At 46.6% G+C, this 27,937-nt stretch overlaps 1 non-coding gene and 1 pseudogene across 1 annotated transcript; one reads left to right on the top strand and one right to left on the bottom strand.

Moving 5' to 3' along the window:
* On the bottom strand, positions 1 to 166 carry LOC146349449 (U1 spliceosomal RNA). Its single transcript, XR_014789806.1, has one exon. It is a non-coding gene; the product is annotated as a U1 spliceosomal RNA (small nuclear RNA).
* On the top strand, positions 101 to 27,937 carry LOC146349448 (interstitial collagenase-like; annotated as a pseudogene).

Raw genomic sequence — 27,937 nt, 5'->3', positions numbered from 1 at the left:
AAAAAATAAGCGCAAACGCAGTCTCCCACACTACCACAAATTATGCAGTCGAGTTTCCTGCATTTGGGGAAATTGCAGGGGTCAGTACACCCGGAGTGCAATGGATGAGCCTCACCCTGGGAAAACCACCTTCGTGATCATGGTATCTCCCCTGCCAGGTAAGTATGGAATTAACTACACAAAGGCCAATCTTGACCTTATTTTTACAATCCCATATCCTCCAACATTTCACAGATGAAGAGCTATTAACACCCTAAGTCTCACCCCAAGGATCACTGCCTGACACCATCTCCTGCCACATGCACGCTATTTCACATGTTGCTGCAGACTCCATTTCCCCTGCTTTATGCTCCATCTGTTTACCCTGCAATAGTACTCTTGTCTACTGATTTAAAAACTAAGAGGGATCTTTCATTAAAGATAAGACTTGAAAAACATTGTTCTATGATATGTTCAACATATCCCAGCAACGTATCCCAGAAGTTGCAGCACGGCTCTTAAGAACATAAGAAGAGCCCTGCTGCATCAGACTACAGATCCATCTTGTCTGTTCCCACAGTGGCCAATCAGCTGCCCACTGGAAACTCGCAAGCAGGAGTTGAGTGCAACAGCACCCTCCCACCCATGTTCCCCAGCAACTGGTGCCCATAGGCATATGGCCTCTGATACTGGAGGTAGGATATAGCCATCAGGACTAGTAGTCATTGATAACCTTCTCCTGCAGGAATTTGTCTAACCCCCTTTTAAAGCTATCCAAATTGGTGGTCATCACTATGTGGAAGTGAATTCCATAGTTAACTATGTGCTCTGTGAAGAAGTACTTCCTTTTATCTGTCATGAATCTCCTGGGTTCTATTATTAGGAGACAGGGAGAAAACTGTCTCCCTTTCCACTTTCTCCACACCATGCATAATTTTGTACACCTCTATCATGTCTCCCCACACTCACCTTTCTTCCAAGCTAAACCTCATGATATGGCAGGCTGTGCACTGCATGGTACTTTATTCCCTCTGCACATGCTTTTACATGAATGTGCACTAGGGCCAAGATGAATTCATTCCCAACTCAGATGGAGATTTACTTCTAGAGACCCTGGGGAGGGGACTAAACACCGAAGAATGATCACTCTAGCAACTAACAGATATCAAATGTAAACCTAGTGTTCCCAGATGGCAAAAAAGAGGGACCAAAGAGGCACAGTCGTTTATCAGGGACAGATATCAGAAAATGGGGAGTGTCCCAAGTCAAGAAGGAGAGCTGGGGCATCTGCAATCCAATCTCAGAAATGCAGAAGAAGAATGATGAGTTCAAATCAGTGTCCGTGACAAATTTTCACAGATTTACAGTGCAGACCTATAATGTTGACTCAGTAGGCACACTTGGAAGAAACTGATTATCTAGACCCATTTCAGTCGGGCTTCAGGCCTGGGCATGGGACAGAAACGGCCTTGGTCGCCTTGGTGGATGATATGAGGAGGGCTCTGGATAGGGGTGAATGCTCCTTCCTTGTTCTCCTCGACCTCTCAGCGGCTTTTGATACCGTTGACCACGGTATCCTCCTGGACCGCCTGGAGGGGTTGGGCATTGGAGACACTGTATTGCGGTGGTTCCGGTCCTTCCTCTCCGGCAGGTACCAGAGGGTAGCACTGGGAGAGGAGGTTACGGACCCGTGGCCACTTACTTGTGGGGTGCCACAGGGTTCCATCCTCTCCCCGATGCTATTTAACATCTATGTGAAGCCGCTGGGGGCTATCATCAGGAGGTTTGGGGTGCAGTGTCATCAATATGCGGATGACACGCAGCTCTACCTCTCATTCAAATCTTCACCAAGGTTGGCCGTAGAATCCCTGTCCAAATGTCTGGAGACTGTGAGTGGCTGGATGGGGAGGAATAAGCTGAAGCTCAACCCTGACAAGACCGAGGTACTTTTGGTGGGAGACAAGAGGAGGCTGGGGGATGTTGACCTGGTGTTGAATGGGGTACGGCTACCCTTGAAACACCAGGTCCGCAGCCTGGGGGTCATTTTGGACTCCCAGCTGTCCATGAAGGCTCAGGTGTCAGCTGTGAGCCGGACAGCGCTGTATCAACTCCTTCTGATACGGCGGCTGCACCCCTTCCTTCCCGACCATCTGCTCCCATCGGTAGTACATGCCCTGGTCTCCTCTCGTTTAGACTACTGTAATGCGCTCTACGTGGGGTTACCCTTGAAGACGGTTCGGAAGCTGCAGCTGGTACAGAACGCGGCGGCTCGCCTGATTAAAGGCAGCAGCCGGCGAGATCACATCACTCCAGTGCTGAAGGAGTTGCACTGGTTACCAGTTGTTTTCCGGGCCAAATTCAAGGTGTTGGTTTTGACCTTTAAAACCCTATATGGTTCCGGCCCAGCCTATCTTAAGGAGCGCCTCCAGCAACACCAGACAGGCCGCTTAACAAGATCAGCCTCGGATGGCCTTCTCTCTGTCCCATCAGCCAGGACAGCTAGACTGGTGGGGACGAGGGAGAGGGCCTTCTCTGTGGTGGCCCCCACTCTGTGGAACTCCCTCCCTAGGGAACTCCGTCATGCCCCCTCTTTAATGAGCTTCCGTCGTGCATTAAAAAGTCGTTGTTCAGGCAGGCATTTGGGGTGGGTTAGGGTATTTTTTTAAAAAAAAAATTTATGGTAAAATTTTATTGTTTTAAATTGTTTTATGGTGAGTTGTACATTGCCCAGAGTGGCTGGGTGACCAGTCAGATGGGCGATTAATAAATTTAATAAATAAATAAATAAATAGAGCCTATCGAGTTCAATGGAAGTTACTTGCAAATAAGTGTATATAGGTTCACTTCCTGGCATATGGAAGGGGAAGAAATGGAAGCAGTGACAGATGTTATTTTCTTGGGCTCCAAGATCACCGCAGATGGTGACTGTAGCCATGAAATTAAAAGACGCTTGCTCCTTGGGAGGAAAGCTATGGCAAACCTAGACAGCATAGTAAGAAGCAGAGACATCACTTTGCCGACAAAGGTCCGTATAATCAAATCTATGGTTTTCCCAGTAGCAACGTATGGCAGTGAGAGCTGGACTATAAGGAAGGCTGAAAGCCGAAGAATTGATGCTTTCGAACTGTGGTGCTGGAGAAGACTCTTACGAGTCCCCTGGACTGCAAGGAGGTCAAATCAGTCAATCCTAAAGGAAATCAACCCTGAGTGCTCATTGGAAGGACAGAGACTGAAGCTGAAGCTCAAATATTTTGGCCACCTAATGCGAAGAGAAAACTCCCTGGAAAAGACCCTGATGCTGGGAAGGATTGAAGGCAAAAGGAGAAGGGGACGGCAGAGGATGGGATGGCTAGATAGCATCACTGATGCAATGAATATGGACTTGAGCACGTTCCGGGAGAGAGCGCAGGACAGGAAGGCCTGGCATGCTATGGTCCATGGGGTCACGAAGAGTAGGACACGACTGAACGACTGAACAACAAATTCTCTGCTGCCAACGTTTGAGTCCAGGATTGGTCTTTGGAATATATGCAGTATCGTGCATAGGCCAACAGAATAGGTGACTTTAACCTGTAGGTTGCAACTGTTGCAGAGGTCTTTCCATATGCTTTTGCTTTAAACAAAAGGGTGATGCCAGATGGTTGTTAATTTATCGTTTAAATATGAGATGGCACAGTGCCAATGGTGGCTATCGAGCTACAAGAAGGTGGGTTCTTGAACAGGGCCACACACAATGATTTCAGTAAAATTGCTTAACCTAGAAGTTGAGCAATTGTTAAGCAGAACTGCCAAGGCACACACTGTGGATATTACACATAATAAGTCTGGATGGGAGAGGTAGTTTCTTACATTACATAACAGGAGTGAAATGATGACAGCATCAAGAGCCATGTATAGACCTACAGAAGAGGAGCTTCATGGTGAGTCAGATGTCTGGGAAGAATCCAACAGCGAAACGGACACCACTGGTGGAACAGATTCTCTCTTCCCCCCTGCAGCCCCCATACCCCCAAAAAAATACTCTGCAGGTTGGGGACTGCATGGAGCATATTTGGGGGCATGGGGAGTGCAGCGGGGAGGGGAAGGGAAAGTCCTGTTCCATGAGCTGATGTCCGCTCACAGAACATTGGATAAAGCCCTATCTTTGCAGGAAAGCTTTTTAATCCATGTTCTATTAATCCATCATCCTATAGGTTCTGTTATATTGACCATGTTTCAGCTGGGATTCTATGCAACTGGAAAGTCAGGAGTCGCATTAGAAATAACCGGAAATGAAACCATTTAGGAAGCAATAGTAAAAGAGGAATGAATGGGGAGAAAGAAAGAGAATTGGGGGTAGGGGGGCTTGAGTGTCAGTCAGTCAAGTTTATTTGTTTACATTCACAAAACAAGGCTCCATTTAAAGGCCAAGAGAGGAACAATGGAGAGTTGTTTCGTGGATGTCAACAAGTCAAAAATAATAATGCAGGCCAAATGAATATGACACTTAACTTGACTAAAGTTACCAAACCAAGAAGACATCAGTGTCAAGATGGGACATAAGTGTTCATTTTATCTGGTGAGAGGACTTCCAGTCACGCTGAAATCTCAAGTTGCTAAGTTGCAATGAAGAGAATTTCCCTCTCCTCCCTGTCCTTGTTCCCCTTCCCTCTTTATAAAAACACCAGTATTTTCACTGCTGCCAGCACATGTCTGAATCATTTGAATGGGAATTAGACTTAAACCCAAGTGGAGCCTGCAGAATAATGTTGTATTGTGCTGCACACCCTCCTTGTGTTCAAATCTGCCCTCCAGACCATCTTCGTACAGCCCCCACTCCCATGTGCCCCTAACCCATGTTTCCTCTTCAGCACTGGGCTGGGTGGGGATGGGGGCGCACAGGGTAATTGGGGCTTTCCCAAATTGGGAAGATGAGGCGATGTCACCATGGAGAGCAAATGAAGTCCCTCAGAATGAGTGCATTGTCCACCATGAACTCTCATTGACTAAGAGGTGAGTTCACTCTTTTTTGGAAGAAAGCCGATTTTGACAAAATGGTGCTGCACACAGCCTAAAAAGGGAAATGGTGTAATGGGGTGATGTGGAAGTGGTCATATCTTTGTGGTACAGGAACACTGTTGCCACTTTTCATGGAACCATCCCCAGTTGGTGAAACAGGGAGCACATTTGACAGGGTGGCAATCTTCATGAAAAGTTACCCCTGTCAGGATTCCTTTTGCCCCCACTGAACTTCAAATGCAAAATCAAACACAGGCAAGAGGCTTCAATCTATGGCTTTTAATCCATTACTTCAACGGGTCGTACAGATTAGGGTTGGCGTAGAATTTCTCCCCGAAACTTCGGGGGGCCGAGCGCCAACGCGTTCGGCCCCCCGAACAAGTTTTGGGGAGAAATCCTCCACACACCCCCGCACCCCGCACCCCCCCCCGGGACGGGACTTACCTTCGCCGAATGTCCCTCCCGGCGGCAGGTCCGGCCGGCGGTTCGGCGGGTGTTCGAGTGAGGCGGGAGCGGCAGGCGGTCTTTCAACCGGCTGCCACCGCCGCCATTGCAATGAAAGAAAAAAAAAACGCCCCCTGATAGGCTACATGACGATTCACCTAGCCTATCACGGCTAGATCTGCAAAGTCAGCCGTGATAGGCTACGTCAATCGCCACGTAGCCTATCACGGGTGACTTTAAAAAAAAAAAAAAGTGTGTACGGATAATGGCGGCCCCCATAGGGAGCTGCCATTCCCCTTCCTTATTTGGTCGCTGTAGTCTACATAAACATTTACGTAGACTACAGCGACTAAATAAGGAACGCGAATGGCGGCTCCGTATGGGGGCCGCCATTAGCGTACGCGCTTTTTTTTTTTTAAGTCACCCGTGATAGGCTACGTGGCGATTGATGTAGCCTATCACGGCTGACTTTGCAGATCTAGCCGTGATAGGCTACGTGAATCGTCACATAGCCTATCAGGGGGCGTTTTTTGTTTTGTTTTTTTAACTTTCGCGTTCGCGGCCGGGCGAGGCGAGGCGCCTCCTCCCCGGCCTGAATTTCGGCTGGGCGAGGCGGGAAGCCTCCCCTCTGGCCTGAATTACGGCCGGGGTGAGGCGGGAAGCCTCCCCCCCCGGCCTGAACTTCGCGGGGGGACCAGCGAAGCGCCTCCCCCCCACCGCGAACGGCCTTCGAGGACAGGTAAGTGACTTTCATCCACCCCTAATACAGATGCAAATTCTCAGTGACTCTCAGTCTACAAGGAAATACCTTCAAGGGGCTCAAAAAGATAGCTACGAAAGTTGCCTGCCGAAAGGAAGGCAGTCTCGCTAGCCTAACGTAAGGGGTGGGGGGAGGTCTCTCTCTCTCTCTCTCTCTCTCATGAGGCTTCTAAGCACTGCTGTTCATGCAGGGCCAATTGGGAAGACCTTCTAAGTTCTGCCCCAGCCTTCTCCCTCTTAGCTCTGCGTCTGTGCCTGGCAGCTATTAATTCAGACTCCCCAACCCCCCCTCCCTGTTTGCTATCTCTCATGGGGGCTGTGTGAAGAGGGACCCACCTCCTCCAGCTGGACCTTTGAAACCTGAAACAGGAGTTGGCCAGGGGAGTTGCAGTGGTAGAAGAGACAAAGGAGACAGAGGCAAAGAGGCAAGTGGGCTGCAGGAAGCCCAGGGGGCTGCCTTTTATCCTTCTGAGTGGCTGTGAGCTCACCAGGTGCTCCTGAGAGCTCCGACTGAATTGGGGGTGTGCGGCGTGAGTACTTCCAGCAGCTGTGGGCAGGAGGCTTCAGTCTGTTTCCCACCTCACCCCTGAGCTGAGCAGAGCAGAGCAAGCTGCTCCAGCTGGTACAGGGACTACAGAAGCAAGCAAACTCCCAGAGAGCGAGCGACCAGAGCGAGCAAACAGGGGGAGCAAACAGGAGTTGGCCAGGGGAGTTCAGCAGGGGAGATCAAGGGAGAGGCCCCTAACATTTTTGTAACACACACTTCCACACCACTGGGACTCTGCTTTTAACCTCTACTGAGTAGAGGAGCAGGCACAGGCTAGTCTAAAACAATCAGAAAGCTAGACACAAAAAGGGAATAGAGGCAATGGAAGGACAAGACTCTCCAGTGGTGGTGACCTGCAAGGTCTGTGCAAATTTTGTTTTCTTGTCTGAGATCAGTATGGCCTACATGTGCAACAAGTGCAAGTTGATCACGCTGCTGGAAGAAAAAGTAAGAGGACTGGAGTGGTGACTGTCGACCCTCCGGGGAATAAGAGAACCCGAAGAGTTTGTGGACAGAATGGTGGAACTACAGCAGCAAAGTGAAGACCAGAAGCTTGAAGAGCAACAGCAAGCTGAGGCAGAAGTGGGAAATGCTGAGGTGAGGAAAAATGCAGTAGAGGATACTCCTTGGAAAAGGGTGACAGTTAGGAGAAGAAGAACTAGACCCCTCTCTGCACCAGTGGAAGCAGTGGAGCTGTGGAACTGATTCCAGGTACTTGCAGATGAGACTGGAGGACAGCATGCAGAGGAAGAATCACAGGGGAACCTGCATGAGAGTGAGCAAGAGGCTGAAGGTCAGTCAAATCGTTGATTTTCAAGACGAGGCTGGACAGCCATCTGTCAGGGATGCTCTGACCTGGATTCCTGCATTAAGCAGGGGGTTGGACTCGATGGCCTTGTAGGCCCCTTCCAACCCTACTATTCTGTGATTTTATTCTATGAAGAGCCTGCCTAGCCATATCTGGACCAGCCTGGGAAAATACCTGCCCCATGTCTGGCGGTTCTTCTTCAGAATCTGAACTACTATCCCACTCCCTATGTTCAGAAACACTCCTGACAGCCACCATGTTTTATGTTTGGAAAACACAGGACGTCATCCTGAATGTCCAAGCCTTAATTTCATTGCATTTCAAGCCTCTGTAGGATACTGTCAAAGTGAACAGAAAAGGGACCCTGCTGGATCAGACCAATAGCCCAGCTAGTCCCAGACCATGTCCCACAGAGGCCAGCCAGATGCCTAAGGGAAGCTCAAAAGCAGAACATCAGGATAATAGCAGCACCCTCCAACTCGTGGTCTCGAGCATCTGGTGTTCAGAGACCTACTGGCCTTGTTTGCATATAACGAGGCAGTGAGCCTATGTACAGCCATTTCTGGGGAACATGGGCGGGAGGGTCCTGTTGCACTCAGGGGTTCCTTTTTGTGGGTTCCTGGTTGGCCACTATGTGAACAGAATGCTGGACTAGATAGACCCTTGGTCTGACCCAGCAGGGCTCTTCTCGTGTTCTTATGTTCTTATGTCACTGTGGGTGAATTTCCCTGCAGAGCTTCTTGTTGCGGCAGTGGCCATTTTGAATTTTCTTCTCATTATTTGTGAACCTGGTGAAGGTTGGTTGTTGGGGTAGTTGACAAGCCACCCAGAACCCATGGGCTGTTTTAGGGTTGTGGGTAGCTAGTCAATCACCCCAACAACCCACCCTCACTGGGTTCACACATAACAAGAAGTTGCAGTGCTGGGTGCTTGGATCGCCAACCTGGGTTTCACAGAAGCCACAACCCACCATGGTTAATAAACGATGTTGGGCTGCGGTGATTGTGCAAACCAGGTCATTGTCTCCAAACCGTCAGACTCATCCTCCATGATTTTGCCAATCTTCTTTAAAGCAAAACTATCTTAATTGAGCAGCCGTCACCATATCGTGTGGCCTTAAAGTCCATAAATTAATAGTGTGCTATGTGGATAAGTAGGCATTCCCTATATTTCCTGTAGCAATATGTACTGTCCTGAATTTCCCCCAGGCAGACTGAAAAAGAAAGTGTAAATGACTACAGGATGTTTTCCTATTAGGTAAGTCCTCTTCCTTTCTGATTATCTAAACTTTCCTGAGAATTATTGTTCTGTTGCTGTTACTCAGTAATAAACCCTTCCTTATTATTCCCTTATTGATAATAATCATCATGGGCTGTTGTGGCCTGTGAGTCATGTAAACAAGAAGCACTCAACTTCTATGTAAGCGGAGGATGGCCAAATGGCAAGTAGAGTTACAGAATAAGCATTATAAGGCAACGTAACAATGAAGCAACCTCCATTTCTGTCAATTTTGCTGCTCAGATTCACATTCCCCACTGCCTTTCCAGTTGGTCCGGACAACAAAGATGGAGACATGGATTTTGCCAAGGTAAATATTTATTCTGAATTACCAACGTTCTAAATGAACAGCAATGCATTTTCCTTGCTATCTTTTCATCTCTCCCCCCCAAAAAAGCATATGCATTGTGCTACCACAAAGAATGGCATTTCAAAAGGCCTATAACTGGCATTCTCTTACAGCTAATTGAGGTTGCTTCTACACTAGAGGTTGGATCCAGATTTGGTGAAACTTGGAGCAGACCCATTGAAATCCATGGGATGTAAGTTAGTGCTCTGACCAACATAAGTGCCATTGAGTTCAATGGGTCCACTCCTCCAAGTACGACTAAACCTGGATCCAACTCTACCTTGTTTCTGTGGAATGGACATAATTTGTTTGCTCAGTTATTATGTAGAATCCAGATGATTTTATTCCCAACCCATAGCATTCCAGTGTTTCCTGAGTTGTCCACCATCTTTTAAAGACCTGATCTGTGCCATTTTTTCTGAGTTTAAATGCAATTGTGTAGCATCAGCCTGCTCGTTTCTAAAATAAAAGTTATCTTCGTATCCAATCCTGTCTAGAATCCAGACTGAGGGCGCAATCCTATGCATGTTTAGACAGAAGAAAGTACTACAATTCCAAGCATTTCCCAGCCAGCATAGCTGGCTGGGGAATGCTGGGAGTTGTAGGACTTTCCTCTGTCTAAACATGCATAGGATTGCACCCCAAATTAGTCATGCTTATGTTAGTCATGACGAATTTGTCTTATTGATTCCAGTGGGGTTAAAGTACAACTAACTTTGCCTAGATCCAACTTACCATACCCAAGATACCCATACCTTCCAGACCCCCGATTTAAGATTCACAATTTTGGTGCACTTCAGCTTTATATACAGATATTCCCTGCAAGTCTTCCTTCTCCTTCTTCTGCCTGTCCGTGAGACTACTGAAACAGTGATGTGAGGAATGGCATCATTCAGATGGAAGCATTTGAAATGTATGCTTAAACTGTTGATAAGAGGAGGGGGAAATGATTGGCTTTTGTCTGCTTCTTTTTCCAGAGGGATACATAGCTGCATTAGTCTGTTCCAGTAAAAACAACAATGGGTTTTGGTCATAGGGATGGGGGAGAATTTCTCCCGGAAACTTCGGGGGGCCGAGTGCCAATGCATTCGGCCCCCCGAAATCGGCGGTGAAATTCTCCCCCCCCCCCCGGGATGAGACTTACCTTTCACGAATGTCCCTCCTGGCGGCGGGTCCCGGCGGCGGTTCGTCGGGTCTTCGTCAGGGGCGGGGGCGGCAGCCGGTCTTTCGCCATTACAAGTGCAGTAAAAAAAAAAAAACATGATAGGCTACGTAACGATTAACGTAGCCTGTCATGGCTAGAGTTCCAAAGTCAGCCATGATAGGCTACGTAAATCGTCACGTAGCCTATCACGGGTGACTTTGGAAAAAAAAAAAAGCGCGTACGCAAATGGCGGCCCCCATAGGGAGCCGCCATTTGCGTTCCTCATAGAATCATAGAATAGTAGGGTTGGAAGGGGCCTATAAGGCCATCGAGTCCAACCCCCTGCTCAATGCAGGAATCCAAGTCAGAGCATCCCTGACAAGTGGCTGTCCAGCCTCATCTTGGATGCCTCCAGTATGGAAGAGCCTACCACCTCCCTAGGTCATTGGTTCCATTGTCGTATTGCTCTAACAGTCAGGAAGTTTTTCCTGACATTCAGCCGGAATCTGGCTTCCTGTCACTTGAGCCCATTATTCCATGTCTTGCATTCCAGGATGATCGAGAAGTGATCCTGGCCTTCCTCTCTGTGACAACCTTTCAAGTACTTGAAGAGTGCTATCATATCTCTCCTCAGTCTTCTCTTCTCAAGGCTAAACATGCCCAGTTCTTTCAGTCTCTCTTCATAGGGCTTTGTTTCCAGTCCCCTGATCATCTTTGTTGCCGTCCTCTGAACCCTCTCCAGTTTGTCTGCATCCTTCTTAAAATGTGGTGCCCAGAACTGGACACAGTATTCAAAATGAGGCCTAACCAGTGCTGAGTAGAAGGGAATTAGTACTTCACGTTATTTGGAAGTAGGGTGTACGAAACCCCGCTTACCTGGCTCCGCCGGGTTCCGCTGGGGGGGGAGGCGCTTTGTCCCTCCCCCCAGAATCCTCGCCGGGGGGGAGGCGCTCCACGCCTCCCCCTAGAATCCTCGCTGGCTGGCTCCACGGGGATTCCATGGAGCCACCGGCCGGCTCCGCCAGCAGTCGGACATCCAGCCGCTGGCTAGCAGGGACGCAAATGGCAGAGGCCATAGCCGCCGCCGTTTGCTTCCCTGAATTTAGCCGTGATAGGCTACATAAAGACTTATGTAGCCTATCACGTCTGGGTTTAAAAAAAAAAAAAAAGTGTACACAAATGGCAGCGGCTATGGCCGCCGCCATTTGCGTTCCTTATTTTTGGCCGTTATTTATTTATTTATTGCATTTATACCCCGCCTTTTTTCCTCTTGCAAGGAACCCAAGGCGGCTTACATTATACTCCTCCTCTCCATTTTATCCTCACAACAACAACCCTGTGAGGTGGGTTGGGCTGAGAGTCTGTGACTGGCCCAAAGTCACCCAGTGAGCTTCCATGGCCGAGTGGGGACTAGAACCTGGATCTCCCAGCTCCTAGTCCAACATTCTTGCCGCTACAAGAAAGGGGAACACAAATAGCGTAGCGGATGCTATTTGCATTCCCCTTTATTTTCACCGTCTTATTCTACGTAAATATTTATATAGACTAAGAAGGCAAAAATAAGGGGGAACTAGGGATGGCAGAGAATTTCTCCCCGAAACTTCGGGGGGCCGAGCGCCAACATGTTCGGCCCCCCGAACAAGTTTCAGGGAGAAATCCTCCGCACCCCCCCGCACCCCCCCCCCGGGACAGGACTTACCTTCGCCGAATGTCCCTCCCGGCGGCGGGTCCGGCCGGCGGTTCGGCGGGTGTTCGTGCGGGGTGGGAGCGGCAGCCGCCATTCCAATAAAAGAAAAAAAAAACGCCCTCGTGATAGGCTACATGAAGATTAACGTAGCCTATCACGGCTAGATTTGCAAAGTCAGCCGTGATAGGCTACGTCAATCGTCACGTAGCCTATCACGGGTGACTTTAAAAAAAAAAAAAAGCACATACGGATAATGGCGGCCCCCATAGGGAGCGGCCATTCCCGTTCCTTATTTGGTCGCTGTAGTCTACGTAAATCTTTACGTAGACTACGGCAAAAATAAGGGCAACGCATAGCGTTTGCAGATCTAGCCATGATAGGCTATGTTAATCGTCACGTAGCCTATCATGGGGACGTTGTTTTTTTTTAAACTTTCGAGTTCGCGGCCGGGCGAGGTGGGAAGCCTCCTCCCCGGCCTGAATTTCGGCCGGGCGAGGCGGGAAGCCTCCCCCCCGGCCTGAATTTCGGCCGGGGCGAGGCGGGAAGCCTCCCCCCCCGGCCTGAACTTCGCGGGGGGAGCAGCGAAGCGCCTCCCCCCCACCGCGAACAAGCTTCGACGAAAGGTAAGTGACTTTCGTCCACCCCTAGGGGGAACGCAAATAGCGTCCGCTACACTATTTGCGTTCCCCCTTATTTTCGCCATCTTAGTCTACGTAAATATTTACATAGACTAAGACAGCCAAAAATAAGGAATGCAAATGGCAGCGGCCATAGTCGCCGCCATTTGCGTACGCGTGTTTGTTTGTTTAAACACAGACATGATAGGCTACGTAAGTCTTTACGTAGCCTATCACGAATGGGGGAAAAAGAAAAAAAAAACAGACTGCAAATGGCGGAGGCAGCCGGTCGGAAGACCAGCTGCCTCCACCACCGAAGCCACCGCTGGAGCTGCTGCCATCCGGAACATCCGCCCCAGGTAAGTCTCGTCCTGGGGGGGATCCGCAGGGGGGCGGGGGGGTGGCAGGCCATTCCGCCACAGAGTTCGGGGGGCCGAATGCACTGGCATTCAGCCTCACCAAGACCCGTGGCGGAATTCTGTGACATCCCTATTTGGAAGCTATACTTCTGTTAATGCAGCCCAAAATAGCATTTGCCCTTTTTGCAGCCAAATCACATTGTTGGCTCATATTCAGCTTGTGATCTACAACAATTCCATGATCCTGCTCACTTGTAGTATTGTTGAGCCAAGTAGTCCCTTCTCACCACCACTGTCACCGGCTCCTATTGCTCCTCATCCTCTTTCTCATCACTGCTACCACCTGCTTGCTTGACAGACAGAGAGCTAGTAAGCAAGTAGGCAGGGGCTCCTCCTTCTACTGCTCCTCCTTCTCACCATCACTGTTGTCTGGTCCAGAGCAAGAGGCAGGTGAACAAGCAGGTTGCAATGGTGAAGAGGAGGAGCAAGTCCAGGGGGCTCTTGTCAGTGAGTCCCTGCTTGGGTGTGGGCCCTTGACAGATGCCTGACCATACCTACCCTTAATGTTGGCCCTGCATAAGGTTTTGTGGACTTGAGTCCAATTTTTCAGATGCAAGAAATGTCACGATGAGTTACAAGTATTTATCCACATGGTTGAAGCAGGGATTGCCCATTGCCGGGAAATCGGACCTTTTGGGGCTTGCCAGATTTCCACAGTGCCTCTGACTGGCATTTGGGAGCTGAGCTGGGGGTTCTTCCCAAAATCCAGGAACTTCTTTGGTTTTTCTTTTTAATTGCATAAAAAGCAATTTGCACAAACTGCAACCACATTTTTCACAAATTATGGCTGCAATTTGCATAATTTGTGCAAATTGTTCTTGTAATTTGTGCAAATTTCACTTGTAATTTACACAAACTGCCTGCAATTTGTGCAAATTGCTTTTTACAACAAGAACAAAAAAAGAAAAAACCCAGATATCCATGATTTGATGCAGAACACGTTGGGCCAGCTCATGGGAAAGAGAGCTGAAGTCTGGGGCGCGGGGGAGGCTGAGTTGATTAAAGCTCACCAAGCTTCACTCTCCCTGAAGCTGGATTCCTTCCATAGATTGAAGTGGGTGGAATTATAAACCATGAGATCAGACTCAGAGGGAAATGAAATGCAGAAAGCACAGACAGTAATAATTACCTTATTAGCAGGGAGGGGCCATTCACAAAACGGTTCACAAAACAGAGACATCCTTGCATTGGTTAGTTGATTAACAGATGTAGTACGATTTTTTAAAAAACAAACCCCACCACCTTTGCTATTGTTCAAGCCACAGGAGATAGCCTTGAACATCTTGACTAACTGTAGTACAGCTGTTTCACATTGCAATCTGTCTTTGGAGTTCCTTTGTTCAAGAATGGCCAATCTAAGGTCAGTTACAATGTGCCCTGGGAGGTTGAAATGTCCCCCTGCTGGGGGGGGGGGGTTAGTGGCCATTTCCCATGTCAGATTTGTGTCCATTTATTCTTTTGCATAGAAACCAACCTGTTCGTCCTATGCAGAATGCAGAACGGTACTGCTGAGCAATGATGGCATGTCTCACATTGGAAGATATGCGGATCTATCAATCCCTGATGTTGTGTGTGACATTATTAGCTCCTGTAATAGTGCTGCCAGAATAGACATGGGGACAGAGTTGCCTTGTAGCAGTCCTATTGCCAATAGGGGGGATGGCTTTGATGTTTTCCATAATGTCACATAGAGTCCATGCAACGTGCATTAGTTTCAATGGGGCTTGCAAAAAATAGATTGCTGCCTGGTACCTATGATGAAATGTTGCTAGTGACTTGCAGTTGATTCTATGTGACTTGCAGCACAATTCTGTTCCTAGGGTGTCTGAGGAAGATCTTTGTCCAGTGTGCCACTACACCAGTGCCTAACAAAGCAGGCCCTTTTTTGCCCTCACTGCAGTTGCCTTCACTGCTCTGCCCTCGCTGCAGTCAAGAATAGCAATGGCATTGTTCCTGTAACTGCCCTGCTGCTGGATCTCAGCTGGAGAAAAATGCTGCAGGTCCAGAAGGAGGAGCTATTCATATGATCAAGCTTTACATCTAACTGGAAATATAAGATCCAACCATATAGGGTCTCCAACTCTTCGGTTATTTCATATTTTTTTTTCAAATCAAGAATGTTTGTCTTTGTTTGGAGGTGATGAAGAAGCCTATGTGTGACAAACTCAGTTTGGCAGATGGGAACCTCAAATGGAAGAGAACCAATCTGACATACAAGTAAGTGTATTTTAGCCAATTTTTTGGTCAAGATATGAAAGTTTAAGGCACAGTAGGAAATTATGAGTTTCAGTCTCATTTAAGGCTGCAGTGATATGCAGACTTTGATGCACCATCTATACCCACTGTTTTCAATGAGAATATGCCTATTCCCCCCCCCCCCCCAATGCAGGTGGTGTGCGTGTTAGGGTGACAGTGTATGGCCCTGACAGGGATTGCCAAAGTGGTGATCTGTATGAGAAACAGGACTTCTGTCTTTTTCTAACAGCAGTGCATGCATGCACACACACACACGTACGCCCCTGCTTTCCATGGCCAGTTCATGCAATGAGAACAATCAAGTTTTCCTAAACTTCATAAATTAAGGCTGCAGGTGGCAGTTCATTGTGGGCGGCCTGGTTGAGCCACCCACAGTTCTGGCTGGGAACACTATTTGTTCCTGTCACCGCATACAGAAAATGGGCATTTAGAAGGTTAAGGAATCAGCCTATTCGATCCCTAACATGCTAGATTTCTATATGCAGGGAATTATTGTGTGTTTGTTTTGTACAGCCCAGCAAAAGCTTTACCAGTTGATTTTGCTGAGCAAAATCTCAACAGTGACTTGAAAGCTGCTCACAGGGGGGAGGCAGAAAAGTCAAAAGCATTGTTGTTCCAGCTCTTGCACCTAAAGGACCTCTAAGGCAGCCCTCTTCAACCTGGTGCTCTCCAGATGGGTTGGACTGCAACTCCCAGAACACCCAGCCAGCATAGCCAATGGCCATGTTGGCTGCGGATTCTGGGAGTTGCAGTCCAACCCATCTGGAGAGCACCAGGTTGAGGAAGTCTGCTGTAAAGATTATGGTCCATCTGTCCAAAGCTACCATCTCATTTTATATTTAAGAGTGCAATTCTATGCATGTTTAGGCAGAAAAAAGTCCTCCAATTCCCAGCAATGGGCTGGGGAATGCTGGGAACTGGAGGACTTTTTTCTGCCTAAACATGCATAGGATTGCACCCTAAGTAGTCTAAAGGAACGATCTAACTCATGTTTCTTTTTAAAGGATCGTGAATTACACACCAGATATGCATTCATCTGATGTGGACAAAGCAATCCAGAAAGCAGTCAAAGTTTGGAGCGATGTGTCACCCCTGACTTTTGAAAGACTTTATGATGGTGTAGCAGATATAATGATCTCTTTTCAAGAAGGAGGTAAGCCACTGCCAGGCACTGCCTGCTAAACAAAGAGGAATAATTATTGCACTCATTCTTTTTTCTTCATACAGACCATGGCGATAATTCTCCTTTTGATGGACCTGATGGGTTTCTGGCACATGCTTTTCCACCAGGAGAAAATGATGGTAGAGACGTCCATATTGATGAGGCTGAACACAGGACGAAACATGGCCCAGATGGTACATGTCTAAAGCTCTTTCACTTAACACCAAATAATTTTATTTATGTATTACTTATTAATATCACTTCTGTACCACCACATTTGCTAAAAAGCCATCAAGGTGGTACACAGCAATTAAAAACAATACAACCTTAAAACAATAAAAATAACAATGTAACAACACTAAAACTGTAGAACATTGAAAACTACATCATTTAAAAGGCTAGATCAGTGGTGTAGTGGAGGCAGGGCTCACAAGGACACAGCCCCTGCACTTTTTCATGAGCAGGGACTCTGATGTCATCTGCCACCCCCCTCAGAATTCCCTGTTCCCTCTGAGCTTAGCTGCAGTCCTCACTGTGGCTGTGGGGGGAATGAATTTTCCAAGAAACAATATATCATTCCATGTTGGAATGCAAAGTATTTGGGATGACTTGATCTACAATGGGCAATTAAGACCTATTCACTTTACCAAAGACGTGCTCCTGGTGGAGATGAAAACTCCTACAACGGGTTTGTTGATATGGATCGACACAGCTGCCTGAAATTTTTGGACTGCCCTTGGAGACTGTCACAATGAGCTCTGGCATTTCCAAATTTACCACTACACCACTGTGTGTGTATGTGTGGTTCAATCCAGCTGGGTGTGTGGACATTTCTGTTCGAGGGGGAGGACACCCTGCATTTTTTTCTCAGACATCCAATAGAAATACCACTGCCTTACTCTCAGCTGCACTATTTTTGGATCCGAGTTGAAGGCTGTATATCTTACAGGGTTGTATAATCTTAGAAGGGGGTGTGGCTGTGAGGGGGCATGGCTGTGACTGTCACGAAGAGACCCTGCATTTCTGAAGTTGCTGCTATGCTATTGGGCTAGATTACAAAGATGTGTCTTCACACTTTTTCGAAAAACCAAGAGAGCAGAAGCCAGTCTTAGCTTTTGAGGAAGCACATTCCGTAGCTTGGGAGCAACACAGGAGAAAGCCCTGACTAGCAGGCCTCTGTCAGAAGGGCCTCACCTGCAGATCTTAATACCCAGGGAGAGTCCTAAGGAGGCAGGTGATCCCTTAGATAGCCAGGTCTTAAGCTATTTAGGGCACAACCCTATCTGGATGCCTAGTAGCCTCCAAACTCAGAGGCTGATGGGCATCCTATGCAGGGCAGGGCTCTGCAGAGTGGGAGGGAAGGAAGCTGGGGCAGCCGGAGGATTCTTCATCAGCCAGCTGCCCCAGTCTCCTCTCCTCCTTGCCCACAGAACTACCACCTTTCCCTCCTTTCTGAGCTCATGTTTGCGAACTCGTGGAGGCAGCCAGTGCAGTTCTCTCTGTGCCAGCTGCAAGGGGGGGAGAAGGAGCCCGGACTCATGGGTCCAAGGTCAGAACACAGTCCCCATCCTCGGATCAAGGAATCCAAAGTGTTGCATGGCCCTCCAGACTCCTGTCTAGGAGCTATAAGACAGCTCTCCCTGGATTTTACAGGTTAAAACCAACACCTTGAATTCAGCCTGGAAAGCCATTGGCAACCAGTGCAGGTCTTTCAAGACAGGTGTAATATGGTTCTGATACCATGTACCGGTTAGCAGCCTAGTTGCTGGGTACTCTTCAAGGGGAGCCCCATGTAGAGTGCATTGCAGTAGTCTAAACATGATGGAACCAAGGCAGGGGCAATTGTTACCAAGCCAGAATGAAAGAAGATCGATAGCTTTGTGAATGAGGAGTGCTATATAAGTAATACAATGATACAAGGGCCTGCCTTGTACTGAAGCTGGATCCGCACTTAGAGCACAATGACATGGAAGAATGGACTGCATCTCTTCAGATTATGGGTAGGGGATATAATGGGCCTTTCCCTGCTGTGCTACTTTCTATTTATGATTACTCTTTTACAAAGGGGAGTATTCAGAAATGGTATCTCCCAACTGCAGTCCAAGTGGTTCCCATCTATTCTACCACTTTAGAAATGTGATGCCTCATTCTGCAGGACGTGTAGACCAGGCTTTGAACCAGCATGAGTTGGGCCATTGTTCCATCAAGCTGAATATTGCTTGCCATGAACCTCAGTGGAGCCCCATGGTAGACTGGTCTCTTTCCCATCCCTGTAGGGGTTTTGACCTTTAGAGCCCCAGAGATATCTGTTGGACCACATTCTCCCATATCAACTCACCATTTCATGAAGATCATCATCTCAGGCCTTTCTCTGGCTACCTGCGCCATCTGAAGCATGGCAGGGTGGCAAGTGGGGAAAGAAAGATAGAGCCCTTCCCGTGGCAGCTCCTCAGCTAAATCTCACATTATCATTTCGGTGCCAAGCAAAAATATTCCTGTTTCCCAGGCTTTTAAGTATCTATGAGATATTTGGAACTCCACATTTCTTTTAGCTTTTCAAAAAACTAAAGTGTTTTTTTAAAACACTTTTAGGGTGCAATCCTAGGCCTGTTTAGACAGAAAAAAGTCCTATAACTCCCAGCATTACCCAGCCAGCATGGTTGCCTAGGTCATGCTGGGAACGGTAGGGCTTTTTTCTGTCTAAACATCCATGAGATTGTGCCTTTCAGTAGTTTTGTGGTTTATACTGTTTTATCTGGGGGTTGGATTTGATGATCTTATAGGTCCCTTATAGGCCCCTTCCAACCATACTATTCTATGGTTCTATGATCTGCACAGGTTTGAAGTTGCTTTTTTAAAATATGTTTTTGGGATTATAATTATTATATTGTATATTGGTCTTATTACATTTCTATTAGCCTCCCGGGAAACATGATTGTGTTGAATATGCAGGCTCATGCTGGCTGGGGATGATAGGACATGTAGTCCAACATACAGGCACACAGATTGGGGAAGGGTGGTATGAATAAATGAAATCAAATTGAACTTATAGACAAACAGTTCAAATCTCATTCATTTTATTAGTCATTACTTCTTTAATCATTAACAACTTTTGTTTGATTGTTGTCCTGGGTCTGCTTCATGCAACGTATGTGCTCTGACTCCAAGCTGTGACCACCAGTGATATATTAGAATACATGATCTTATTTTGAAACATACATGATAGATTCCGACACATTTTTCATTGTTTTCCCAAATGAAAACATGACTTCCTCATCTGTTTTCCAGGCCGCAACCTATTTCTTGTAACTGCTCATGAGATTGGTCATTCTCTGGGTTTGAATCACTCCACTGATCCTGGGGCACTGATGTACTATGCCATCGCTTACAGCGACCCTCGCTTATTTCAGCTTCCTCAAGTTGATATCAACAGCATTCAAGCCATCTATGGTAAGGCCAAAAAACATTGAGGGAGATGCAGCAGGTTATTGGGAGGTGAGGGAAGGCATGGTAGAAGGTTGGGAGAAGCAGCAGAGGGAGATATGGTGGGTTGCTGAGAGATACCGGGGTGGGGTGGGATGAGACATGTCAGGGGATGAGACATGTCAGGGGGTGGGCAAACATGGCTGTCCTGTTTCCACACTGGCAACGGCCTTAGGCAAGGCACAGATAGTCCCAGGAGCAGTGAGAAAGTGACCAGTTCAGTCTAGGGTCATGCACAGGAATTCCAAGGAGGTTTTGCAGGCACAGGTGAGGTCAAAACAGTCCAAAGGTCAGTTCACAAGCATCAGTTTTATCAAGCATCAAGACAGCCCAGGGGGTGTCTGAAAGTATCACACAGGTGGGTACTAACTGTCTAGGAGCCTGTCAGGTGCAGTGTCTTGAAGCACACTGCCAAGATTAAGGCACTTTTGTTCACAGCACAAAGCTGGCGTCAGCTGGGCTGATTTATAGCTGGTCATTAATCAGTACAGCTGACTAATGAGGTCAGCTTGTTGCTTTTAAGGGAGGCCCCATGCTATGATTTCTTTTTGTTCTTTTGCTGCTCATGTCCGGTTCTATGCCGTTCAGAGGGATGGATTATCTCAGGCTCTGCTTCCAGCATTTGGGGGAATTCAGGAACTGTTTGAGATGGGCCAGGTTGCTCCTGTAATGTTTCCAGGGGAGGCCTGTCAGCCAAGGCCTCCTGTTCCTTGCTTAGCATTGGCTGGGGCCCATTGTGCTGGCTCTCCCCCTCCTCTTCCAGAAGAATCCTTCTCCAGGTAGGGCATGACAATGGCAGAGACACATATGTGCTCTCCTGTCTCAGGAAGCAGGAGAGCACCAGCCATGCAGCAAGCAGAACTCCTTGATAGATTGTTCCCGTTTATTATTGCATGAAAAAAAAAGTCTGATTTGCTAATGAAAACAGGGATTAATTATGTTGCAGCAGGAGCCTTTCCCCCCTTCCCATTGTATTTTGCTGCCCTGAACTCTGCTTTAAAGGCTGACCTTGTTATCTAAGATATTGATTTCTATAAATACAATGCATATTTGTATCATTGCTTTTCTTTTATGGGGTTGCTGAACCTCAGGAGCCCGTGTTGCTGAAGGTGCAGTCTATAAATCTAGCAAACCTATTTCAGCCTGAGGGCAGAATTCAATTTCAGGGAAGCCCTTGAGGGCTGGATTCCAGTGGTAGGTGAGGGTGAAGGCAAAAGGGGTGGGGCCAAAAATTAGCCCAAATACCAACATACTTTAGCGTAAAGCTCTTACTGCAAGGAACTAAGCCTTAGAAGAGGTATTTCTACCTTTTTGAATGGGGGGGGTGAACCATGTGCAAAAGCTGGGAAACCACCAATCTGTGGTCAGAGGAAAGGGGGTGGAGCCAGGAGAAAGGGTCATGGCCATCTGGGAAATCCTGAATGATCAGGTTGAGACCCCAAGTGGGCAAGATTGGCCCAGGGGTTGAGGCCCAACACCCTTGCTTTGAAAGGTTTGGAAGAATAAGATATGTTTTTGCCTGATGCTTAAAAGATAACCAAGCTGGAAAAAGTGGAGAAAAGGGCAACTAAAATGATCAAGAGGCTGGAGCATGTCCCTTATGAGAGAAGGTAACAACAGCTGGGATTGTTTTAGCTTAGAAAAAAGGAGGGTAAGGGGAGCCATGATAGAGGTGTGCAAAATTATGCATGGTGTGGAGAATATGGATAGGGAGACATTTTTCTCCCCCTCAAAATACTAGAACTCGGGGTCATCCCATGAAGCTGTTTGCTGGGAGATTCAGGACAGATAAAAGGAAGGACTTCTTCACAGAGCACAGAGTTAAACTATGGAACTCGCTACCACAGGATGTAGTGATGGCCACCAACTTGGATGGCTTTAAAAGGGGGTTGGACAAATTCCTGGAGGAAAAGGCTATCCATGGCTACTAGTCTTGATGGCTATGTGTTCCCTCCAGTACCAGAGGGAGTGAACCTATGTGCACCAGTTGCTGGGGAACATGGCTGGGAGGGAGCTGCTGTGCTGATGCCCTGCTTGTGGGTTCCTGGTCGACAGCTGGTTGGCCACTGTGTGAACAGAATGCTAGACTAGATGGACCCTTGGTCTGATCCAGCATGGCTCTTGTTATGTTCTTAAGTCAGTGTAAGTTGAGTTTCTTTTTGGGGAAGGGGTTTTGCAGACAGGTTGCCACCACTGAAAATGCCTTTCCTCTCCGGTTGTCACCTGCCTTGCCTTTGATGGTGAGGGCAGCTGGAGGAGGGCATTGTCAGATGACCTCAGTGTATCAGGGACTTGACATGAAACAGGCATTCCTTTATGTGCCTGCATCCCCTCCTGAGCCATTTTAACCATTTCCATATGATGCATCAGATAAGCCAGCACCCCCTGGACCAAAAACTCCAAAAGCTTGTGACTCCAATACCACCTTTGATGCTGTCACCACCTTTGGTGGAGAAATTATGTTTTTTAAGGACAGGTGATGTAGCTTTCTTAAAACAAGTGCCAACTTGGCACGTCATTCTCCTCCCTCGAGACAGGGCTTGCACCTCAGTTGCCCTCATCCAGAACCACAGGGCGGTACAGTGCAGACCCATAGCTCCTGCGAGTGTAAGCTTCCCCATTATTTTCAATGGAGGTGCCAACTATGAACATGCAAAGGCACAAACCTGCAGAGCCTTTAGCAACACCATTGAAATGAATGGGGAAGCCCTTGTGGGCTGTGGAGGAATGTACACATATTGGAGACCCTGTGCACACAACAGATTTGCTGACTACAGGTCAGATCCAAAAAGGAGTTTGGTAAACAAGCATGAGGGCCAGTGTGGTGTAGTGGCTAGAGTGTTGGACTAGGGATGGGGAGATCTGGGTTCTAGTCCCCACTCGGCCATGAAGTTCACCAGGTGACTTTGGGCCAGTCACAGACTCTCAGCCCAACCTACCTCACAGGGTTGTTGTTGTTGTGAGGATAAAATGGAGAGGAGGAGGATTATGTATGCTGCCTTGGATTCCTTAAGGACGAAAAAAGGCAGGATATAAAAGTAATAAATAAATAAGAATATTTCATTTTGGCACAGGTCTGGATCATGCAAAAACAACTAAATGACATGTCATTCCCTTTCTTTCTTTCTTTCTTTCTTTCTCTTTCACTCACACACACACACACACACACACTCAAATTGTCACATCCAACCCCCCTGCTCAGTGCAGGAATCCACTTTAAAGCATCCTTGATATATGGCTGTTCAGTCTCTCCTTGAATACCTCCAGCAACAGAGAGCCCATCACCTCCCTAGGCAGTTGGTTCCATTGTCTGACTGCTCAGTTTTTCTGATGTTCAACCAAAATCAGCCTATCTGTAAGCTTCTTCTACACTGCAATTCTGGTAACTGCCTAAAATGGTGGCCACTCCCTGTCTCACTCCTTTACTGAGCATGTGCAGGAATATTCCTCAGAATTCTTAAAGAAAAATATACCAGTGGGTTACACTGTCATATCCCTGAAAGCTTATGCTAGAATTAATTTATTAATCTTTAAGGTGCCGCAAGACGCTTTCTGCTGCAGTAGACTAATGCAGCTACCATCTGGAATATACTATATTGTTTGTCTATGGAATATGGCAAACTCTTTGAAATGTACAACACTTGTATTTTCAAATTAGTTTTCTCTGGCGAAAACACCCTCAGAGGGAAGATGTGATGCTGTCTTTCATTTCCATCTTCTGGCCAAGTCTGCCATTTGGAATTTGGAAGAAGCTGCTTATGAAAATTATGAAAATGGGCAAGTTCTTCTTTTTCAAGGTGAGGGGTAAAATTCTCAAGCTTCCCTTCCTTGTATATTTTCTGGGATATATTGATGCTACAGTATTTGAAGAAAATTTGGTCAGTGCTTCAAGTACAGTTATGTGAACCACATGTTAAAGCATTTAATGCCACACTCTTTGACATACAGTACATGCCCAGTACGAATAATTTCATGTAACTTTCACTGCAGGAAACAAATATTGGGCTGTATATCAATCTGATGTCCTATCCAGCTACCCTAAGAGCATCTACCATCTGGGATTCCCACCAAATGTGAAGAAAATTGATGCTGCATTTAGCGAACAAGAATCTGGGAAGACATATTTTTTTGTCGGTAACAAGTACTGGAGGTATGACTAAATGTTCTTGTATGTAGCCTTAATGCAGGGGTAGGGAACTTTGGGGGGCTGTGGGCACAATCGGCAATTTGGGAAACTGTCCTGGGCACCACCTCAAAATGGCTGCCATGGGAGGTGTGGCTACTTGCAAAGGACAAGTAACTTGCCCCAAAATGGAGTACAAGGCAGAGGTGGGGGCTGAGCCCCAACACACTAAACAACTCCTCTGAAGCCACAGTTTTCAGCACTAACATAAACCTATTTCATAGCAAGCTCAGGTGCCGGTAAGAAAATGTGTTAATAATAATAATTTTAAAAAGTGGGTGGTAGGACACTTTGGCAGGCATCAAAAAGTGTCCATGGGTGTATTGGGATGTGGGATGGAAGCTCAGAAGATGGCAATGAGGGAGAGGGCCTTTTTAGTGGTGGCCCCCCATCTGTGGAACAAGCCCCTCAATGATGTTCGCCTGGCACCAACACTGTTATCTTTTTGGTGCCCGTTTAAGACCTATCCCTTTTCCCAGGCATTTGGCAGCACATGATGAATTTTAATCAGTCCTGGATGTGTCTTTAGTTATGCCTGACTGTTCAAAGATGTTTTTAGTTGTATGTTGTTTGTGTATATTGCCTGTGCGCTTCTATGTAAATGGCTTTTAAACTTTGTATATTGTATTTTAATGTTTAACTTCTGTAAACCACCCAGAGAGCTTTGCCTATGGTGTGGTATAGAAATAATAATAATAATAATAATAATAATAATAATAATAATAATAATAATTGTCAGCAATGGAACCAAATGGGTTCAGATTTTCATGAATCTGACCCATGGATTCTGCAGCGGACTGGCTTTTCCCCTGTCGGGCGGATTCTGTGGAGCTGCAGACTGGTTTTCTAACTTTCCGAAATTTCATGGTAGAAAAATATGCAAAATTTAAAAAAAAATGGCCAAAAGTGTGCATTTCCCCCATTTGGGAGGAATATGTGCATTTTTGCATGTGCACATTTGTGCAAATTCGGCAACAACAACAAAAATTGTGATTCCGTTGATGGGCAGGCAATGAAACGAAAGGCGCCTGACAATTTGTGAGTCACAGACGGAATGGATTTTACACAATCTGTACATCCTTTCTGTGGGTGCTGTGTTGCCTAGCCCTTCCTTAATGGATAGGGCTACATGATTGTTCTGTATTCAGGAGAAAGTTAATGCCTTTCCTTCTAAAGAAGATTCCTTCAACATATTTCCACGTGACCCTTATTTTCTGGCCTGGGCAGATTGAAAGACCTTTTACCATGAGCTTTTCCTATACCCTGTCTGTGTGCTATTCGTAATATCAGCTGCTCATTGGAGTCCACTCTGGGTCAAGCAGAAAGCAACCTCATTAAAGGCCAAGGCATACTTAACCAGCTTAAGTATGGGAGTCCCTTTGCTATGGCTTCTTCCTCCACCATTCGAAGACCATTTGGATATAGGAGCCATGTGAGCAGAGCGAATTGCATTCCTGATGGTGACACTGGGAAGCGAGGGAAGCACACCAGCCCTTGGAGCGCCAGTTTCCAAACAGCTCTGGAGAAGCATGGGAAGACGTTGTAAGGGAGTGCCTCCCACAGTGCTGCCAAGAACTGTAATGGGAGACTGATCCATGGTGCCAAAAACCAGCAGGGACTTGAGGAAAGGAAGTCAGATTACAGCCGTGGGAAGGGAAACATGCAAGAGAGAATGTCAATGACAAGATTCTTATTGATTACTTGATCCATATAAACATTTCAAGTGGCTTCAGACAAGCAATCGGGATGAGTTACACTCGAAGATAAAAAGACTTAGGAAATAAAAAAATAGTTCAAACTCCTTTAGTGAAGCAAAACAGCAGTGTGGTCTTTTTGGTAGTGGCCCCACACCTCTGGAATGAGCTTCCATCAGGTGATCTTCTGGCCCCTTCTTTGCAGAGCTTCAGGAAAGATCTGAAGACCCACTTGTTCTCATTGGCTTTTCCTTGAATTGTATTTTTGTGCTGCTGACAATGAGATTTTTAATTAGGCTTTTCCCCTTGAATGATGAATAAAAGTGACTTCTGCTAAAGGCTCTTTTAAAAGGTGACAGTATGCTTGCTGTCTTTGTTCAGATATGATGAAGTTAAGCAATCCATGGAAAAAGGCTACCCAAAAAGAATAGCCCGGGATTTTAAAGGAGTTGGGCCCAAAATTAACGCAGCTTTACAGCAGGATGGTAAGTTTTTTAAAAAGTTGTTTGGGATAATTTTTATTAGAAAAAATGGGGCAGATCTGGAATCCAACATGGTTTAAAACCACAGAGATTTTAAAGAGATTTTTTCTCTTGAGGGCTGCATTTCCTAGGGATGTCAGAGGAATCCATCTGGGGGGTGGAACTTGCCCAAGCTGTCATCACCTTGGCCCCCTGGACTTTGGCTTGTTTCCCACAAACTGGCCCAATTAGTTGATTTGCATCAAGTTGGGGCAATTTGCAGTTTTTCCATTTATTTTTTAATACATAAATATAAATTTGTACAGATCGTGTCTGTATTTGCGTAATTTGCAGCTATAATTCATGCAAATGGTGGCTGTAATTTGTGCAAATTATTTCCTTGAGGGTAAGCTGCCAGGGGTGGCATGCTGGCATGGGCAGGGTGAAGGCCAGAGGCAAAAGTGTGTGGAGTTTTACTTCTCCTCCCCTCCCCCCTCCCCCCCTCTACCACCTTCCTCCCCAAACAGACTGCCAGAGGAGGCATGGATCAGCCTTGACAGAGGTCTGAACTAATTGTTTGCAGAGGTCTTTTTGAAATCAGGCTGAGAGCTGCATGTTTCCCATCCTGGTTTAAAGAGTGCGCATATGAATTGTTTGTTATATTTTTAATCTGTCCAATAACTGTTGTTCTCTGGGTGGATTACAAAAAGCTAAAAGAATAAAATAAAATACAAAATAGCCAACAGAGGAATAAAGATAAAATAGACAAAAACTGCCATAAAATCAAACAGCTAAATTCTAAAATGGCTATCAATGGCTACTTGTCCTGATGGCTATATGCTGCTTCCAGTATCAGAGGCAGTATGCTTATGTACACCAGTTGCTGGGCAACATGAACCAAAGGGTGGTGTACTCATGACCAACTTGTGGGTTTCTCACAGGCAGCTGGTTGGCCACTGTGTGAACAGAATGCTGGACTAGATGATTGATCTGATCCAGGATGGCTCTTATGTTCTTAAAATGCCCAGGAGAAAAGAAAGGTCTTTGCCTGGTGCTGAAAGGATAGCAACGCAGATGCCAGGTGAGCCTTCTTAGGGAGAGAATTCCATAAATGGGGTGCCACCACTGAGAAGGCCCTCTCTCTTGTAGCCATCTGCCTAACTTCCTTTGGCTGGGGCACCAAGAGAAGGATCTCCAAAGATGACCTAAGTGTCCAAGCAGATATATATGAAAGGACACATTCCTTTAAATACTTTGGCACCAAATGGTTTAGGGCTTTCAAGGTCAACACCAACACCTTGAACTGGGCTCATAAATCAGGCCAATCTAAGAACAAATATCTTTATACAACCTCACTCTGATTTAGGGGCAGTCATGGAGAGACAACTTGCATCCTTATAAATAACTTTATTTCTGCACACACAGCCCACCTTTTCTGAGCAACCAGATTCTACATCTGCATAGTGGAGGGTTTGTTTTGTTGTACAAGAATGATTTGTGGAAGGAAGAAACTTTTCCCATTTTCTTTCTTTTATTCATTCATTCGTGTCTATTTCTGTTTCTAGATTACATCTATTTCTTTCAAGGAACAAAACTGATCCAGTTTGACCCTTACAGCAGAAGAGTGGTTCAGAACAATCAAAGTAGCAACAGCTGGCTGAAATGTTAA

This window comes from Heloderma suspectum, chromosome 3 (assembly GCF_057233095.1).
Source record: "Heloderma suspectum isolate Gila_16-S chromosome 3, 16-S_ref, whole genome shotgun sequence".
Lineage (NCBI taxonomy): Eukaryota > Metazoa > Chordata > Lepidosauria > Squamata > Helodermatidae > Heloderma > Heloderma suspectum.
Note: the sequence above shows the minus strand (reverse complement) of the source record. Positions and strands in the feature narration are given on the sequence as shown.